Source organism: Pleurodeles waltl, chromosome 10 (genome assembly GCF_031143425.1).
Source record: "Pleurodeles waltl isolate 20211129_DDA chromosome 10, aPleWal1.hap1.20221129, whole genome shotgun sequence".
In the NCBI taxonomy this organism is placed as follows: domain Eukaryota; kingdom Metazoa; phylum Chordata; class Amphibia; order Caudata; family Salamandridae; genus Pleurodeles; species Pleurodeles waltl.
The window spans coordinates 530,341,764-530,362,998 of NC_090449.1; positions in this window are offsets into that span (position 1 = coordinate 530,341,764).

A 21,235-nucleotide genomic window follows, 5' to 3' on the forward strand; every position below is an offset into this window, starting at 1 on the left:
ACCCTTTCACCTGCTGGATATTGCATGATTGTTCCCAGAGGCAGCACACAGCAGCTGAAGTGGTGGAGGAATTGCTGACAGCAGTGTCAGGAGTCAAGTGACTGATTTTGCACAACACGCCGGACACGTACGTCACGTAGACGGTCATTATTGCAGACGGACATAGCCATTGAGCCACGACCACCACAGACAGCGACGTTAGCCTATGGCTGTGTCTGCCATGATTGGGACTGCCTACTGCGGGGACGACTTCCGTCGGGTGACGTGGGTGGTTCCTGATGTCCAGTGGAGTAGGTCAGGCAGTTGTCATTTTGTTCGCTAGAAATGCTGGACACGGCCCTATAAAATGTGTCACAACAAAAATATAAGTTTTATATCATTAGAAATACCCTAAATCTTTCTTGTTGTGTAAGTCCAACTACACAATCACCAGCGTAGTGTGTTGCAGGGCACGGATGGCATATGATGGCAGTACACAGTCTACCCAACCAACTGACTTTTTGGCGGTGGGAAAATACAGTCATATTTTGGGGGGGCAAATGTGCAGCAGATGGTTGTCGTCCGAATAAACGGTGTGGACACAAATGTTGACAACCACAGGGCTCACATTTGACCCTTGTGAATTTGCCAGCTGTGTACTGGGTGTCATGTCTATCCAGTCAGAAATGCTTTGTCACATGATATTGCTGACATGCATTATGTATGCTGCTGAGAACATACTGATTAATGTTACAAATCAAGTTTTGTCACACCTAGGTACCCTGAGAGAGTGAGGATGCGACAACCTCCTGTCTACCATCCACTGCCAGACCTTTTGACCATGGAGGAATATCACATCATCCACTTATAGCATCTGGATTGGCAAACAATAGTGGACCTTTTCCATCAGTTGGAGCCAGATCTGATGCCAGCTAACAGTAATTCAACCTGCATACTACTGATTGTACAAGTCATGGCAGTATTGCACTTCCTGGCCCAGGGCCCTTCACACATATAGTGGCCCTATCTGCTGGTATGTCCTAATCTATGTTCAGTCTGGTGTTGAAGGATTTCCTCTCAGAAAAGTGGAAACACATTGACAGCTATGTCAGGTTCTGCCAACATGAGGATTTAGTCAATGTGAAGGCTGACTTCTATGGTTTTTCTCGCCTCTCACATGTAGTGGGGGTGATTGATGGCACATATGTTAGCTTGATGCCACCACAGACCACAAAACAAGCCTATTGCAAGAGAAAGAACTTCCATTCCATCAACTTGCAAGTTGTCTGTTTGGCAGATCTCTACATCTCAAATGTGTGTTCTTGTTATCCCGGATCATCACATGATTCCTTCATAATGCAGAACAGCACTATACCACAGCTGATGTCACAACTGCCTCCAGAGATAGTCTGGATGGTTGGTAAGTCATGTCTGTCCTGATTGTGTGTGAGCAATGTCAGTTGCTACAATCATGAAGAAAGTGACTCATTGTTTCACTTATGTCCCATTTCTTAACAGGAGACTCAGCACATCCAAACTGTCCTTGGTTGTTGACGCTGCAGAAGAATCCAACTAAGCCAGGGAAAGTCTGCTTCAGTGAGGCCCATGGACGAACACTGAACCCCTGAAGGCCACATTTTGCTGTCTGGACAGGACTGGTGGAGTCCTCCTCTACTCACCCAGAAAAGTGTGTCAGATCACTGTGGCATGCTGCATGCTCCACAACATCACCCTGCGAAAGAATATGCCTTACATCTCAGAGGAGGAGAAGCCTGCAGTGCCACCGAGTGAGAATCCTGACATGCCAAGTGATGATGACAGTGGTGTTGAGGAAAGACCTGACATGTGAGAAGATCTCATCCACAGCTACTTCTCATGAGTGAAAATAGTTCATGTGATGTTATGACTGTGACTGTACAATGAACTGTAGTTATGAGAATGTATAGAGTGGAGTGTTTTGGAAACAGCTAAGGAGCTGATACTCTTCAATAATCAGCCAAAGGCTGATTGAGTATACATACTTTTGACACATCCCCACCTTGATGATCTTGTTTTGCTTGTGTCAGTTTCCTTGCAATGTACTTTGTTTTTCAGATGCGTGCTATATGACTTGTGTCATATGCATGGTTTCAAGCCTATACTCCTTGTTTTGTTCATTGTCGATGTACCTTCACCTTGACATCTTCGTGTGGGCATTTCAGAGTTGTGACATTGGCAGATATGTAATGTTGATCTGACATATAAAGTGGAAATGAATTGTTCCAGGTAATATAGGTCACAGAGTTTGGGTGTATGAGACCTGTGTCAAGATGACTTGCACAATGTTTGGGTGGTAGGCAGAAGTGCCCATTGGACTTGTTTTGTGTGCTGTGGTGGGCCTCATGCATCATGTGTGTCATAGTGTGGGCATATTATATGTAATCCTAGACCATGACCAAGTCATTTTCCCTTCATATTGGCTAAACACTCTTTTTGTTTGACCTGTATATAGCTGTCGATCTCTTTCATCATTGTAGACAACAGTGCTTGTGCCACAACACTGACATTTGTTTGTGTCAAACCACCAGATGCATGAGCATTGGACTATGATGGCCCTGTGATCAGGAACTGTGGTTCTGCCATCTGCCTCTATCTTGGATTATGTGATGTTGAATTACTTTGGTGTGATAGGACTCAAACTGGTGACATCAACCACTTCAATGTTTGTCTATTCTACAGGACAATGTCTGACAAAGCCCTCCTTCCGTGGTCTGGAGGTCTGTAAATATGTTCATTTACTTTGTATGACTCAATCATTTTTGATTTCAAATACTTCAGAAATGTTGACAGCCTATGTGCTGAATACTGTAATAACATTTTTACTTTGACCAGACACTTTTATGTACATGTTTGTGTGAGATGGTTGTAATCCAGAGCTGGACAGTGTGTACATGCCACAAATCCTATCTTGAACAAGTACCTTTGATCATTATCATAGGGTTCACATGGTCTGATGCATCTACATGTCTAACTATGAAATCAAAATCAGCAGATGAGTCAGTAAAGGGTATTTTATTGTGAAGCTACAACTAGCAGAAAATATACATGACAAGATACAACAAATATTTACAAGTGTGGAGGGGTCAGTCATGGTGAATGAAATCATAGGAGTAGATGCCACACCACTGGGAGTCGAAAGTCCAGAGTACTCCTCCTATTAGAAATGGTAGGTGGTTCAGGATCAGTCTAGACTGAATGAGTAACACATAAAGGAGGTCCTTAAGAAAGAGGGGTATTGCTGGCAGTGGTGGATACCTTGCCATCCGCACCACCTGGATTCTTTGCTGGACATCCCTGTTTGCGTGGTAGATCAGCTGCCTTAGAGGCAGGGGTGTCTGTGGCTTGTCGTTCCTCTGCCAGGGCCTCCCTTTCTGTGGCTGGTGCTGATGTTGATGGGCCTGCTGTTGATGAGGCAAAGAAGGGGTAGATTGGTTTTGAAAAGCCCTGCTCAGGGTGGTGTGTATGTACCTCAATACCCCTGTTGGAAAGGCCATGTTTGAATTGTGGGCCTCCATCTGTTCCTGCATGTCCATATGAATGTCCCTCTGTAGCTGCTTGATTTCTTGGAGCTTGAAACACCTGGACCATCATGCTTTGAGACACCTGATGGACCCCTAAGACATGGCAGATGGTGTCCTGGCCAAGAGCAGCCCCAGTGGCCTCACCCCACTGGCCCACTGCATCCCTCCCACACACCCTAAACCCACATGCCTGTGTCCCAGCCACTTGTTCCTGGACCCTTATTGTCTGAAGTGTTGTGCTGCAACTCAAGATCCAGGACTGGGGGGCACAAGATGATGGACACTGGGCTAGGGATACCGGTTGGGGGACGAATGTTTGTCTAGGATGTTGAAGCAACACGGCTTGGAGGGTGGCACAGTGAGGCTCACTATTGCCTTCTGACCAGGTTACCCAGATGGGCTAGAATCGTCTTCCATGTCCAAATACAGGAGTGTCATCATCACTGAGGGCTTCATCCAGGGTGGTAGTGGTAGTGTGTTCTGTGGCCTCTGTTTGCCCAGCAGTAGATACAGCTGTTGATATAAAACATACATTGTGACACTACCTCCAAAGGTTTAGTGTTACAGTTTGCAGAGACTTTGGACAAAGTTAATTTGTAGTTAATCCAATCGTACCAAGTAACCATGGTATTTGGTGATTTGCCAAGACATGTGTGAAGCATGCCAACCCAATTTGACTCAAGCAGCAGGTGAGATGTGCAGATCAGTTACACTTTGGAGGATGGCAAGAAAATAACATTTTACCACCAGTGCAGCCAACACAGTGGAGAGTCAAAATGTGGCATTGACCATTTGGGGGGCTAGTTGAGTGGGATGCAGGCAGACCTAGGAATTTGTTGTATATGTGACTGGAGTTACCACATGCACAGTGCTGTGTAAATGTGTCTGTTGCTGCTACCAATCTGGCGATGCATCTTGAAGCCTTAGGAATACTTGTACACACTGGGTAAAGTGTCATTCCCGTCCTCAATAATTTCATCTTGGTTTAGCAGGTCAAGATGGAGCTAGGTAGATAGACATGTCTCTGATATGAGCATGATCTGTGTTTGATCACTTCCAGGTGAGTAAACTTCATTTGGCAGTTGAGAAACAGAGGTCTTTGGACAAAAGAACACTAGGCTGATGGTTGGAATTACTGAAACAGTGCTTCCTGGAAGTTGCAGTCAGCCCACTCTCTCTACTCCCCAACACTTACCAAATGTAATTCCCCCAGGTGAGTAAACTTCATTTGGGAGTTGACAAACAGGGGTCTTTGGACAAGGGAATACTGGGCTGATGTTTGGAGTTAGAGAATTAGGGTCTGCTGGGAGTTGTAGTCAGGTCACTGCCTCTACTACTCTTACTATATAAATGTTATCCTCCCAGGTGAGTACACTTCAATTGAGAGATAACAAACAGGGGCATTTGGACAAGTGAACACTGAGCTGGCCACTGGACTTACTAAAACAGTGCCTTCTGGGATTTACAGTCAGGTCACTCTCTCTACTATACACATTATACCTGTGTGACCCACCCAGGTGAGTACACATCAATTCAGAGTTACCAAACAGGGGTATTTGGACAACTAAACACTGGGCTAGTGTTTGAAGGTACAGACACAAGGGTTCCTGGGAGTTGCAGTCAGATCACTCATTCTACTACACACACTATACAAATATTATCCTCTCAAGTGAGTACACTTCAATTGAATTACCAAACAGGGATATTTTCTCCACTGACCACTGGCTGGTGGTTGGAGTGAATGAAACAGTTCCTCCTGGGTGCTGCAGTCAGGTCACTCGCTCTACTACATACACTTGGCAAATGTTGTCCATCAGGTGTGTAAACTTAATGTGGGAGTTGACAAACAGGGAACTTTGGACAAAAGAACACTGGGCCGGTGGTTGGAGTTACTAAAACAGTGCCTCCTTGGAGTTGCAGTCAGTCATGCCATTATTTCTGCTCCCAACACTTGACAAATGTTATCTCCCAGGTGAGTAAACTTCATTTGGGAATTGACAAGCAGGGGTCTTTGGGCAGGAGAACCCTGGGCTGGTGGTTGGAGTTTCTGAAACAGGGCCTGCTGGGAGTTGCAGTCAGGTCACTCCCTCTATTCCCCAACACTTGATAGCTGTTGTCTATTACATATCTGTATGCAGGATGCATTTAGTTTTGAGCATACAATTACATTTTGTGACATATCATGGGTCCTGGAATGTGTTTTTTTATTGTGACATTTCCAGTTACCATTTAGCATATGGTACGTCATGGGCCTTTTTAACTGTGATGTTCGGTCCAGTGATATAGATTGACAGGGTTAACACTCAGGTACTCTGGGTATTGAATGTTGGAGAGGTACATGAACAAGACAGTGGCAAAGGGGGGCTGTGAGCATGCATGACATTGTATTTCTGTGAAAGTTTTTGTGTTGAAGCTTACCGGACTTCACTCCCCCTGGTATACCTGTCAAGCCCTCAGTATGCAGAAGGACCAAGACCGTCTCCTCCCAGGGAAAAAGTTGTATTGGGCACTGGCAGGGAAACGTCAGTCTGCTTGGCCTGCAGCTGGTGCCTGGAGACCAGGGAAAGGACCTTGCCTCTGAGGTCCTTCCACCTCTTCGTAATGTCCTCCTTTTGAGCAAGGTGGTGACTACAGCAACCACTCAGTTGACAATCCTGTCTCTTATGGGAGGAGTATGCTGGACTTGTGCTCCAAACAATTGTGGCCCTGCTCTAATGATTTCATCAACCATGACTCTTAACTCATCTCCAGAGAAAAGGGTATTTTTTACGCGTGACATGGTGGACAAAAAAAGAGGGAGATAGGGACTCACTTAACAGGTGAAGTGCAATAGGGTGTGAATGGAGAAAAGTATGCACAAGGTGTTCTAATACATAGTGTAATAAGAGGTGCCTTATGTGTGTAAAATCAATATGTGCTGGTCTTTGGCTCCATGTGGAAATGGAAAAGATTGTGGTCTGTGAAGGGGTGTATTTTATAATGTGCTTTGCAGGTGTGTCCACTTGGCCAATGTGTCAGCTGTGTTGTTTTTTAATTCATTCAATGGGCACCTCTTTGTTACTTTGCTGACCACAAACCACAGTGGTCAACAGTGACCAACCGCCATTGGCTGACTGCCATGAGGAGACCGCCACTGCGACTGTGTTATTTTAAAATGCTTGGTTGTTGGCCACTGTGCTGAAGGTACTAGCGGTTAGACCTCCTATATCAAAGCTGCTACGCTGCTGTCGGTCTGCCTTTTTCACTTGGCAGTCTGCACTCATGCCTATATGACTCGTAATACAGCGGTCTGGGGGACCAACGGCATGGTGGTCTTTTCAGGACCACCAACATGGCGGTCTGCCGGTCCAACCGCCAAACTCGTAATGAGGCCCTAAATCAAATCTGACAGTAATTGAAACATGTACAAACAGAAATACGATAGTTTATAAGAGTACAAAATGGATTTAAGTTACTGAAAACAGGAACAAAAATTCAGGTTGTACCAGAAACAAGGCATAGGCTTGTCAATCAGATAATCCCTATTCTCCTTTTTGCGAATGACTCTCTACTGATTTCAAAAACCCCTATGGGTTTGCAAATTCTCGTGGACAGATTTAAATCATTCTGCTGGAATTTTGGTCTAGAGCTTATCTCGAAGAACATGAAATTGATGGTGCTTCGCTCTGGCCCTCGTAAGAAATGTACTATTAGGTTAGATGGAGCTATTTTGGACCAGGTTAGCTCTATTGACTACTTGGGTGTGAGACTTACAGATTCACTCCTTTGGGAGGAACAAGTTGGCAAGAGTGCTGGGCTTTTGCAACATCGGGCAGCATCCATATTGTGCCTTTATAGGAATACGATCGCTAAAGTTGTGTCTCCAGCAGTAAAGATTTACGTGGCTAAGGCACAGGGTGCTGCTGTTTACGGCGCAGAGATTTGGGGCATGTCAGATAGCAGCAGGATAACCAAAATTGAGAATAGCTTTGCACGGGCTTTATGTGCTTGCCCTACTAGCACCCCATTAACCCCCCTATTTCTAGACCTAGGGTTTAAACGAATGGCTGACCTAATTATCTTACCACCTCTATTATATTGGGTGAGGCTTTGGATAGTCCTCGAATTGGCCGTATATAAGTCTTCTTTATTAGAATTGTTAAAAAGCCCTAACTCTATGTCCATCCCATGGATCAAACACATATCCAGTTGGTTTTGTACGCTGGGATTGAGGAACTTTTGGGAGAATCCCCAGCAACTTGTGAAGTCCCATGTAAAAGCACTGAAAGGAGCTTACTGGTCCCACATACGTAATAATTACATTTCCCAAAAATCGAATGGTCATTTAACTAATTTGTTTATTGATTTCAAATGGTACCCAGAATTCGAACTATATCTAGATATAATACCTTATTTACTAGGCAAAAGTTTGTATGCCAGATTTCGATTCGGAACATTACCTTTGAAGGCCTTGACGAGCAGATGGGGACTTAAGCTAAGCACTAATATTTGTCCTGCATGCGGCACTTCCTCCGAAACAGTAGAACATTTTATGTTTTTTTGTCCCGCTTACTCAACCCCAAGGTTTAAATGGATTCGCAAAATCTGTCGGGAATTGAACTTAAGGAAATATGTTTTAGCTTTGAGGATTTTAAAAAGCCATAATTCAAATGTGATAATTTATGCAGTAAGCAAGTTTTTAGTAACGACATGGTGCATATTCGTCTTTTATTTACAATGATTTGAAATTGTTCTAAGTCGGGCAAACATGGATTTTATTCCCTTTAAATTTTGTTATGATATTATGATGTTTATTTATAATGTATTGTATAGTATTGCTTTGATGGTCTGTTGGCCGAATAAAGCTTATGTGTATAAACAAGGCATAGGCTACCTATAATTGTATGAATAGAAGAAGGTATCAAGTAAATGCAAAAATAAGAAGCAGGAATCATATAAAATACTTTCTTTGGTGGCTCACAATTATCCTTAATCAACTAGCCAGGTAGTTTGTTAATGGCTGCCAAAGTTTCTCTCTTTTTATCTCTAATTGTATAGGTGTAACCTTGTTTGTTTCTAATCTATGGCTTGGGAAAACTAGATTCAACGTCTTCTTTAAACAAATACTACTCACATCTTTAGGGCTTGACATAATGCAACAGGCATTAGCAATCAGCGTATCAATAAATTTAGCAATAAACCTATTATTTGTAAGAATCACAACAGCTTAAAATATATTGATATAAGGAAAAGAGACAGATTTTTCTCAAATAGTTCTGATCCTTAACCACACTTAAACCCAAAATTGATATACAGCACAGCATTAAAAAAAACTATACATATATGATCCAATTTGAGTGTGACATGAGCAACAAATATCCTGTAAATTAGCTTTTATTTTAAAAGCTTTGCAGGAGTAAAGAATTACCATGAAAAAAAAAAAATGTGGCTGAGTATTACCTGCAAAGCTAGAGGTGGAATTGACTGTGTACGAGATGTTGTCCCATAAATCAGTAAAAAATGCACTTCTCAAATACAACTCCTACCTTATTTCTGCATTGATTTTCCCCCTGTGATATTTCACTACAATAGGATTTTTAAATAAAATGGAGGCATTACTATAATAGACTTCTTGACATTGTTCAATGGTGCCTTTGAAGATTAATTAGGAAGTACACAACAACCTAGAGCTCCTTCAAAAATAGCCCGAGTTAATATATTGAATTGTTTCCTGCAAGACTGGGATAGTTTACATGTATAGTTAAGGGAAAGGAATAACTGCAGAGTCCTGAAAAGGTTGAGACATACAGTTAATTCCACAAGTCTTCCAAGCCTTCCAAAAAAGCTTTTTATGGTTCAGTGTAAATGTATTGTTGTATCATATGTACTAGCAAGGGAAGTTTTTATGGAAGGTAGGTAATTAAATATGAGCGGTCAAAGCAATTATGTGTGATCAATGTGCTAAGTCACAGAAAATGCTGTTGAAGTTGAGCCATAAAAAGTAGCACATTATAAGTAAACTGTTCCATTAGAAGCCAGAGTTTATTTTGAGGTCAGGGATTCTGATATTTGGGATCCCAAACTTGTTTTAAAGTAAGGCCTCAGTGATATTTAATAAAATCTGATAAATGTACTCCCACATTAAACATGAGTATTTTAAAAGACTGTAAGGAAATGTTCAGTTTTTTGTTGTTTTATAAAGCTTTAGATAATACACTCTCCTTGGTAGAGAAGCAAAATTTAGCAATCTTATTTGGTAATAATGCCAAGTAAAAATGAATAATGGTAAAAATGTAATCTTGATAGTGTCTATGTGACCCAATGGGAAAGATGTAACAGGGCAATTTCTTTACTATGCCCTCAATTCTATGCTGTGTTTCTTCCAAATTAAATCTAAGTTTATGAATTATGGAATTAGCATACCAGATCACTAGTCATCTTACTTTGGGCAGAATCCAACTTAACCCTACTTATTGAAAAGGATGTCTAAAACAAACTTTACTAAAGGGTAAAATCTCTAATGTTTCTATGTTCAGTGTATAATCATATATCACAGAGAGCTGAGACAATTCTAAAAAGAACATTGGCAAGGAAAGTTCAGAATTGCAAATTAAACAGTAAAATATCATCCTCATAGGCAGTGAAAATGAGATGGTTAGTGTTAGACCTGTCAGCCTTAGGGAGGTCTTCCCCCAATATTTTTTGCCTATTCATCTCCCTTTTTATGCTGAAATTTGTTTATGTTGGCCTTAGAACTCTATACACCATTCCACTGCTTACAGTTGCCAAAGTGCTTGAACTCACTCATCGAAACATGGTTTGATTGGCTTACACCTTATTGATATATTTAATTTACCTATAAGTCCCTGGTAGAGTGGTATACCCTGTACCCAGGGCCTGTAAATGAAATGCTACTAGTTGACCTACAACACTTATTGTGCTACCAAGTTTTAAGCTGCCATGTCAATTTGGCAATAAAACCCCCTTGCCAAACCTTAAACTCTCCCTTTTTACATATAAATCACCTCTAAGGTAGGCCCAATGTAACCCATAGGGAAGGGTGCTGGGTAATTAAAAGGTCGGGCATGTACTTTTAAATTGTTCATGTCCTTATGGTGAACAACTCCTACATTTCTTTTTCACTACTGTAATGCCTAACACTCCCCTAGTTTAACAGATTTTTCCTTACAGTTTTAAAAATGGCACTTTTTGAAAGTTGGAATTTTCCTGTTCTAAGCTCTTTGTGCCTGCAGCCTGTCTTGGTTTACATGACTGGGTATAGCTGATAGTTAGACTTCATGAATTCCCCTCAAACAGTCACACAATAGAAGAATTAGGTGTGTCGCAACGGGCCATCTGCTGGCAGGACGCATGGCGAAGCTGAGCACAGCCCCACTTGCCACTGAATAGGGAGTGCTCTGCCTTCACAAAAATGACCTAGCATGTCCACATTGTCACTGCATCCAGCATGGAGCCATGGGAGGCAACAAATTCCATGTATTTCAAACAACCTTTCTATATGCTTCTCCCACCTTCCAGAAGAAGGATACCAGGGTAGAAAAAGAGGAGAGTGAGACCCACTGTTCAGCTAGCCTTCTGTTCAGAGCCACAGGCACACAAAAGGCTCCCACCATCTTGAAACTACACCAGGACCCAGCATGAGTGACTTCTGATCCCCCAAGAGGTGCTCCCCCTATTCTAGACCCTTGGCTGTGGTACTAAAAGTGCCCAGATGTCCAAATCACAAAACTGAGGATTTAGAAAAGCTTTGAGCTACCACTGCTCTGAGAGTCTTGAGGAGACTGGGACCAACTTGCTTGCCTATTTGCTTGAGGTGCATCGTCAGTCGGATTGACTTTGTGGCTTCCTCGCAGCAGCAAATTATTTTCATAGGTCCTTCTCCAAAGGCGTATCCAGTCTCACAAAACCCTCTTGGACATCCTGCTCTCTGTCTCATTCCATTAGAGATTTTCAAATTTCATTTCAAAGACTAAGTCCACACATAGCAATCTTCACTGTGTGTTTGACCAAGGCTGTCTGATGATGATGCTGCCTCCTCGGATGCCTCCTGCATCCTTGCCACTCTGAACATCGTCTTCTCAGATACTTTTTCTCCGAATTTCTTCTCAGCCGAAAGGTAAGCGCTGGCCTGGCCCAATCAATTTTGTGAATCTGAACCTGGCTGTCAGCCACATTTTTCAACTTTGACCCAGTCTTGCACTACCAGATTTCCGCAGTTGGCACTTTAATCTTTTAGGCACTAGTTTTTACTGAAAGCTTTAAAAATTCATAATTCTGGTTCAACTGATTGGATGTTTATCATTTTGGCGTCAAATAAGTTATTAAAGTATACCCTATTTTTCTAAATTGGTTTGGGATTTTTCTTGTTTTGTGTTTTCACATCATTACTGGTTGTTTGCTGAAAGCTACATTACACATTGCCTTTAAGTTAATCCTGAATGCTTTTTGTGCCAAGCTACCCAGTGTTAAGCACAGGTTAATTTAGTGACTTTTGTGGTTCACCCCGCAAGGGAATGTGGCTGTTACTTAATCAGGACTCATGCCCCTGCCGACCAAAGATCCTTATTTCTCACAGTTAGAGTTACATGTCAAACCAGAAATAAAATTATTTTGCCTGATACTTTCAAGAAATGGTTCAAAAGACAAAACAAACCCCAAAGGAGAGAGAAGACAATCCTGATGTGTACCTCATTGCAACAAAAAATATAGAAACATGACACCATTTACAAAAACATTTGTTTTAGGAGATGGGTGAAATTAATATATATATATATATATATATATATATATATATATATATATATCAGAAGAACAATCAGAAAGATTTTTGAATTATCTGAGATAACTTGACAAAGCCTTTTGTTCCAGATCACTTAACCCTGGCAAAACTTTCTCAATGGCAGCGCCAGAGATTTTGTGAATATCTTAAAATCTACATTAACATGTGAAATTGGGCTATCATTTTTTACACTATGAGGGATATTTATCTCTTTACGGGATTAGACACAACATAGCTTCAGTAAATGTGCATTTAGTTTTCCCAAACTAAATAAAGAAATACTACAAAGGGTGAATAAATACAGTCTGAGAGAACGGCAAATAAATTTCCATTGTGAAGTAGTCTGGTCAAGGGGACTTATCCTTAAGAAATCTAGCTTCTCAATTTTCAGTGACATCTAACGTTTTATCCACTTCTGAGAAATCAATCTGTGAGCCTTTAGTGTGAGTTAGATCAGAAAAGTATTGGCTTAGTGCAGTTTTGGAAAAGTTCCCTTCTAGAATTCTACAAAGCAATCAGAAATATCTTTGTCTTAAAAGACTTTTAAACCATACTAATTGGCAATACGTTTAGTCTGATTGTGAGGTTGTTGGTAAATAATTTACCACATTTACCAATAATTTACAAGATTTCTTTAGACCACCATAAAATCTAGCATGAACATTTAGTAAATAACCTCACGACCCTTCAGTTAAAGTCCTATTAAACTCAATTTTTTTCGAAATCAACTTGTCTAAATAATGTCGATTATTTCTAGTGGTATAATAGGCATGCTCCAATATCTTAATTTCAGATAAAAATACATTATGTTTGCCGAAGGTATAATGTGCACAAGGGGTCACAAAGTGGCACAATGCATGCATTGAACCACTTTATAAATATGGTGTGGGGAAAAGACCTTCTTAATGCTGCCTTAGCATAGGTGGGCACAATACGGCGGTAGGGGATTGTAAATATGCCTCGTGATCCCTAACTAGATAAAAATTTACTTACCAGGTATGTCCCCAATTCAGCAAAACAAATTTCCAAAAGGTATTTTCCTAGAGGGCTTTATCAGATGTTTGGAAAATGCATAATCTGGACTATAGAGGATATTAATTTTTCTCTCCTGTACATAAAACTAAATCCAGAATTGAAAATGCTTGCATTGTGCCACTTTGTGCCCATTGTGCACATTATACCTTGGGAAAACATAATGCAAGGGGAGCATTCCCTCACAGAGAGACACAAAAAAGTGTGCAGTGAAATTTAAAAGGTGTCAGTGTGCCATTTTTTCTGTCATTTTTAATGTTTGCCCAAGACAGGCATTAAAGTGAAGCTCCTGTATTGGCCTATGGGCCTCCCTGTGCTTTGATGCACTAGTAACCAAATGTTTGGTGCTAGTGCAGCAAAGCACAACAATAGTGCCAAAAATTTTGATATTGTGAATACGGTGCAACTATGGTGTTGTTAGGGGGGCTTAGGCGGACACAAGAAAAGTGGTGCATCATGACCTGTATGCCACTTTCTTGTAAATATGCCCCATAAAGTCTAGTGACAGTCCCCTACAACTACCACACTCTCGTAAGGGTACATCATCAATTTTGGCAAAACCACTTTCCCCAAAATATTACTGGAATTATTAGTACCTTACAAATTCTTTGTAAAAAAAAGTGTGTGTTAGACATTGGGTTTCTGGTTGGCATAGGTAGCACCCTGTCCAAGAGGGAACCACAATCTTAGTCAGGATAGGTAAGATACACACCATAAAATAACCTGTGCCCAGCCTCCGGTAGCTTGGTACAGAGCAGACAGGCTTAACTGAAGAGGTAATGTATAAAGTGCTTGTGCAACACTTCAAACAGTAACACAGTGAAAATACCACAAAAGACTTAACACCAGGTTAGAAACACAGATTTCAATGTTATGAACAAAACAAAGCCAAAACAACAAACATCTAATAAGTAGAAGTTGATATATGAATTTTTAAAGAATAAACTGAAATACAGTGCTCAAAAGCATAAAGCGCCAAACAAGGCTATCTGGTCATGCTAGACCGGGTTAAAACCAAAGTTTCAGGCCGCCCGTGATGGAGTGCAGGTCAGATATAGTCCTGAACAAGCCCCACTAAACTTTTACCTTCTCAGGAATTGAGCCAAGAGACTGGTTCATGGGGAATAAGTTCACCAGGACCAAGGAGAGCATTGCTGGAGGTGATCCATGGATGCAAAGAGCCAGTAGGGGTGTCATTGACAGGCTGACTGGAGCCTTACAGTCATGAGCAATGACACTTACTGTACAAAGCAATGAGCTTGTGGTGGCTCTTGCTGATTCTTTGGGTGAGAGGTGTGATTCCAGAATGAACAGGCCTACTCACAGTTGTGACAAGGCCAGAAGCTTGGTTTTAGGATCCTAAAACCACTTCCAGGGGCCCAGGACCTGAGAGGCACCTCATGGAGGTAAGGAGCTTGTTGAAGGCAGGTCCAGGAGCTGTGGGTGATGAGTTGGAAGTCCTGTGTGCCCCTAAGACTTCAGAAGAACATGAGGCAAGCCAGCAAGCCATTGGATTCAATCTGAGGTCCTGGAATCAAGATGAAGTTGCAGGTCCCATTCTTCTTCCCCAGGACAGGAAGGCAACAGGTCAGCACGGCATAAAAGTAGTTCTTCCAGAGCAGCAGTTCAGCAGAGTAGCAGTCCTTGTAGAAGCACAGTAGTCCTTACTCCTGTCAGAGTATCCACAGGTTGAGAATTGTACTGAGCTGGTAGGAACAGAGGTTCAGTACTTACACCCAGTTGTGCATTGAAGTCGAGGTGACTTCAAAGAAAAGTCTTTGAAGTGCACAGCAGTCCTTTCTTCCTGCCCTGGCTTCTGACTTACTACAGGGGCGTATGCAGCACACTGCCCATTCAGGTGTGTCAGCTCCTCCCTCCCATCCTCACCAAGATGGCCCATTAGGATGTTGACAGCCCACACTTCACACCTAAGCTCCCATTGAGTGCAGTTGTCTAGTGGGAAAGCACAATGTCCAGCTGCCAACCATCCAGGACGTGTATTGGAGATAGGCTGCAGACAGACATTGCTAACAAGGAAAATGGCAAGTTTCTGAAAATGGTATTATCAAAATTGTAACAATAAAGGCAACTTTTAAACTTAAAGAGGATTTCTTACTACAGTTTCATTGGTTCTAAACATGATATACGTACTCATTTCTATTAGGAATTACAGCGTATTAAATGTAATTAGGAATCCCCAATGGTAACCTATGAGAGGGATAGTCCTCACACTAGTAAAAAAATGAATTAGGGAGTTTTTCACTACCATGCATGTAAAACTTAAAAGTACATAGCAGTTAGAAATGGGGTCTCTGATTAGAAGTCAGTATGCACTCTGTCCAAGCAGGAACCCTCACTCTAGTTAAGGTAAGCTACACACCTAGGATAACCCCTGCTCACCCCCTTGGTAGTTTGGCACAAGCAGTAAGGCTTATCTCAGAGGCAATGTGTACAGTATTTGTACCAACACACACAGTATTAGAGTAAAAACACTACAAAATAGACACCACACCAGTTTAGAAAAAATAGCAAATGTTTATCTAAATCAAACAAGACCAGAATGAGAAATATCCAACATACACAAGTAAAGTTATGCATTTTTAAATTAAAAAGTATACTCCATAGAAAACAATGGATGCATTGATGTTACACAAAGTACCTGGTTTGCTTAAAAAAGAAAGCCGCACAAGCGAGCATGCATCAGAAAAGACAGCTATGCGTCAATTCTTTGCTTGTAAGTGAGGCCGTGCATCGATTCTTCTCTGGTCGGGTAAGAATGCATTTTTTTCCCTCCTGCAAGAGAGCGATGCGTTGATTTCTGAATGGGCAACTCGGATCCAGGCCGGTTCACATAGATTTTGACACCAAGTGATGATGTGGGTGAAATCTAGGTGCACGATGACGGGAAGCCGCGCTGCATGAGGTTTGCCTTGTTTTTAGCATCTGCAAGCAGATGTGGCATTGTTTCTCCAACCGCAATGCAGTTGATGGTTTTATTTCCCAGCCTCAATGCAGGTGGTATGTCGATTTTGCAGCCATAATGCAGGTGGTGCTTCCTTTTTAAAGCTGCTTTGCTGGTGGTGCATATAACTTTTTGTCTGCAGGGCTCCTGTGTGTGGATTTCAGTCTTGGTTCCACCATCTTCACCTTTCAAAGGCTCACGGACTGGAGTGGGCACCACCTGGCAGGGTAGGAGTCTCATCAGAGAGTCCAGTTGCTGGCAGAGGAAGTCTTTGAATGGCTGTGAGACTTCAAGCCAAGAGGCAAGCCCAGTCCAAGGCCTTGGAGACACTTCACAAGTAGGAATACACCACAAAGTCCAGTCTTTGTCCTCTTTCAAGAAGCAGCAACGGTAGGCCAAGCCAACAAAGCACAGTCCAAGGCAAAAGGTCAGTACTCCTCCCCCAGCTCTTCAACTCTTCTCCTTGGCAGAGGTTCCTTTTGAGTCCAGAAGTAATCTACAAATCTGTGGTTTTGGGTCCACTATTGCACCATTTTCTGCCTTCAAAGTAGGCAAACTTCAAAGGAAAATCTCTGCTATTCTCAAGATCCTGATTTGCCCAGGCCTGGCCCCAGACACACACCAAGGGGTTGAAGACTGCATTGTGTATGGGCAGGCACAGCCTATTCAAATGTGTCAGTTCCTACCTCCAGTCTAGCCCAGATGACCCATCACGAAATGCAGGCTATACCCCAGCTCCCTTTGTGTCACTGTCTATAGGGAATTCAGCCCAACTGTCAGTCTGAGCAAGATAGGGAATACACAAGTAGGCACAGCCACAGAACGGTTTAAGTAAGAAAATTCCCACTTTCTAAAAGTGCCATTTTCAAACTGACAATCTAAAAACCAACTTTACCAAAAGTTGTATTTTTAAATTGTGAGTTCAAGGACACCAAACTCCAAATCTCAAGCTGCTCCCAAAGGGAAACTACATTTAAAGGCAGCCCCATGTTAACCTATGAGAGAGATAGGTCTTGTAACAGTGACAACTGAATTTGCTAGTATTTCACTGTAGAAAAACACTAGCAGATGTCCTACCTTTAACTTAGACTGCATCCTGCCCATGGGGCTACCTAGGGCCTATCTAAGGGGTGCCTTATATGTATAAAAAGGGAAGATTTAGGTCTGGCAAGTGGGTACACTTGCCAGTTTGAACTGATAGTTTAAAACTGCACACACAGACACTGCAAAGGCAGGTCTGAGCCATGTTTACAGGGCTACTCAAGTGTGTGGCGCAATCAGTGCTATAGCTAGTAGCATTCGATTTACCGGCCCTGAGCCCCTTTAGTGCACTGTACTAGGGACTTACTAGTAAATCAAATATGCCAATTCTGGATTGAACAATCACCAATACAATTTACACAGAGAGTATATGCACTTTAGCACTGGTTAGCAGTGGTAGAATGCCCAGAGTCCCAAAGCCAACAAAAACAGGTCAGAAAAATAGGAGGAAGGAGGCAAAAAGTTTGGGGATGACCCTGCAAAAAGGGCCACGCCTGACAATGACCTACTTTTTATTTACATAGCAGCCTGCCCTATGGGCTACCTACAGCCTAACTTAGGAGTGACATATGTAATAAAACGGGAATTTAAAGTGTGGCAAGAAATCTGTGCGTGTACCAATCAAACCATGGTTAGGTGAGAGAGCACATGCTCTTTAGCACTGGTCAGTAGTAGTAAAGTGTTCAGAATCATAAAGTCAAAAAAATGAAAGCAGCAAAAATGGCAGGCAAACAGGCAAAAAAAAGGTTTCAGGGAAGACCACCTTAAGAATCACAGGTCTAACAGAGTGTATTGTTAATTTTAACTACAGTCATAAAGCATCTCCCATCGTCGTCAGATTTCTGGGATTCCTGAGAGACAACATCTAACTGTAATGTCTCATGAAAAAAGCGGCTAATCAATTTTTATTGCTTATATATGAGGAACAGAAAAACTCCAGATGGGGTCCCCATGGATGTTTACAAGTCAAATATAGAGTCATGTGCCCCACTATTAACAAATGTTTTCAGGTATGTGGCAGAGGAATATATCCCTGCATCATGGAAACTTGCAATAATTGTTCTGATTTATATAAAAGGTGATCGGTCCTCTCCTACATGTTATAGACCCATCTCATTGATCGACTCAAGTATGAAGATTCTGGGCAGATTGTTATTGGAGCACCTGGAACAATGGGCATCAGATAATAAATTAGTGTTGTGTACAATCTGGCTTTAGACCTGGGTTCAGTACAATTGATCAGTGCCTAAATTTGTATTTACTACTGGGGAAGTACGTTCTAGCAAAAAAGGGGCCACTTCACATGGACTTTATTGACTCACTGACCACATTTGACCTAGTAAATCATCAAAAACTCTGGGCCATGATGGGAGGGATGCGTCTAGAGCCTGAACTGTTTGCACTATTAAAGCATTTGCCCCAGGACTGGTTGTTGAAAACATTCTTTGGGTGTTATGCAGACAACGCTGTGCTAGTTGCTTGCATGTCAAAAGGTCTGCAAATTCTATAAAATGGTTTCTCAGATTATTTGACCTCAATTGGACCTTAAAATAAACTATGGCTAATATTCTGTCATGACATACAGACCCCACACAGCGAAGACTGAAACCTTTCAAATGTGTGGTACAATATTAGAAAAGGTACAACATTATTAAGCTGTTCCCTGGCCTGGGACTATCTCTTAACTGTGAGGACTTCTTGCTTCAAAAGTAATATAAAAGCAATCTTCAGATTTTCTCAGAAATTAGGACAAAAACAGTTAAAGAACTGATATACTTGTTTAATACCTAATGTATTTCAGCAGGCTATTATGGTGCAGGTGTATGGAGCTATACCGATGTGGATAGCATACGAAATGTTGAAAATCTGTTTCTCAAGAGATTACTGCACATTCCCAAGTGTGCTGCAAGCCTGATTTGCAAAGAAGAACTTGGGCTATCTTACTTAATGGATTCCCTAAGACTTGCTCCTGTATTGGACTGAGTCAAGGGTTGGTTAAATCCAGAGGCCTCTCTGGTGCATGCGTTTATTTCTGACTGCCTAAGTCTAACAAGGGCGGCGGATACTCCTTGGCTGTGTTATCTGAAGAAGACCTTTGAAATGATAGGTTTAAGAGACCTATATGACAATCCGTCCACTATCATTTTAAATTCAGAAGCTGTAGTAAAAGATATATCTTCAACCTCTCATTCTGATGTTATACTAAGGAAAGCCTAAAGTATGCCTGCACTGGTAAAATATATCCCCCGGTCAACAACAGAAGGCATGGAACCTTATCTATCATGGGTAAAGAATCCACTTTATCGTCAGTATCTTTCTCTTCTTAGATTTACTACGATCCTTGTGGCTGTGGTCTTCTTCACCCAACTTTGTTGGTCTCGTGATTTACACCCTCGTAGATGTGACCAACTCTTGGTCTAAAACACGTCATGGAGAGCAAATATCAGAGCTTTGATGTCTGGTATATGTTATCTATGTTGGGGAGTGGAAATGTTTGTTGGGCAATTTTGAATTTTGTAAGAAAATCGGTGCCGCTGAGAAAGAAATACAAATTTGTTCCCTATGATTACTTTTATGAGGGAATGTAACCTAGTATGTACGCTGATATTTTAATGATGTACCCTCATAGTTAATGTTCCTGCTTTGCATGTTTTTAATTATTTATTTTATGTATAGTGTTTTGCTGATGCAATGTGAAATGTATTTTATTGTACTTTTATGGATCTTTGCAAATCTGAATAAAGGTTTTATGATGATGATGAAGTAGTGTCTGTAAAAAATACCAGCTCTAATGCAGACATTAAAGGGACGTTACCATAACACAAATGCTTGGTAGAAAGGAAAGGTAAGGAAAAAGGAGAAATAGAAAAATACTATCCATGAAATGCATGGAAATATAGATAATGAAAGTGGAAAAAACATCAAGTGCAGGAACTACACAACCGGAAACCTGAATAGAAAGACTAACGTCTGAAAAAAACAGGAATGGTAAACACCAGAAAAGTAAGAATGGGCCTTCTTCAACCTTTAAAATGAAACCTAACATGGAGCTGCAAAGAACACTACCATTGGTGTATAAATCATATCTATTACCTAACAAACACAGAAAGGGTAACATCAAAATGTAGAAATCTTCCAGCCCTATGTACTAGCAAACTTCAAAAAAGGATCACAAAGAAACACAAACAAGGGAACAAACTCATAGCTTTTGGGGAATGGTCTAGAAACATGAGCAAGGCTATGTGTCACATTCAAGGATATCCACATACTAGAAATCACAATTATATACCAGCAATGAATTTTATTAGTAGACAACCAAAGAAACTTCTTAAGAGAACAAGGACAAAGAAATTGAACAGGAAATACTTCAAGAAACAGAATCATGACCTAGTTCCATGGCATGATACTTATGTTATAGCCTTATAGCCTGCTGATGAGGGCTATATCTGTTGTGAAAGGCTATGAATCTGAGTAATAGACCAGAACCATAGGCGACAGCCTATAATGAGGAAGACAGCCATTAACCAATGCTACATCCCACAGCAGAAGGGCTATAAGACAATTAGAAAAATTTGATCATCAAAAGAGTAGGATCACTCCTTAATGTATGTGACTTTGAAAAGACAGAGATGAATGAGGACATATCAAGCAGGCAGTGATTTGGGCGAAGGGTGCTAGTGCACCTGGCGAACAACAGCATTGCTGCAGGCTTTATTATGAGCCAGCGTCAATGTTGTTGTGAGTTTCGTGCTGGGCCAGCGGGAAACTTATCATGAGGCCGGCAGGAAGGAGACTCCTCTAGCGGTCTCCTGACTGCAGGAGTTTGGCAGGCAGCCTTTTCCACCCGCCAAACTCGTAATTAGGGCCCAAGTCTTCAGCAGA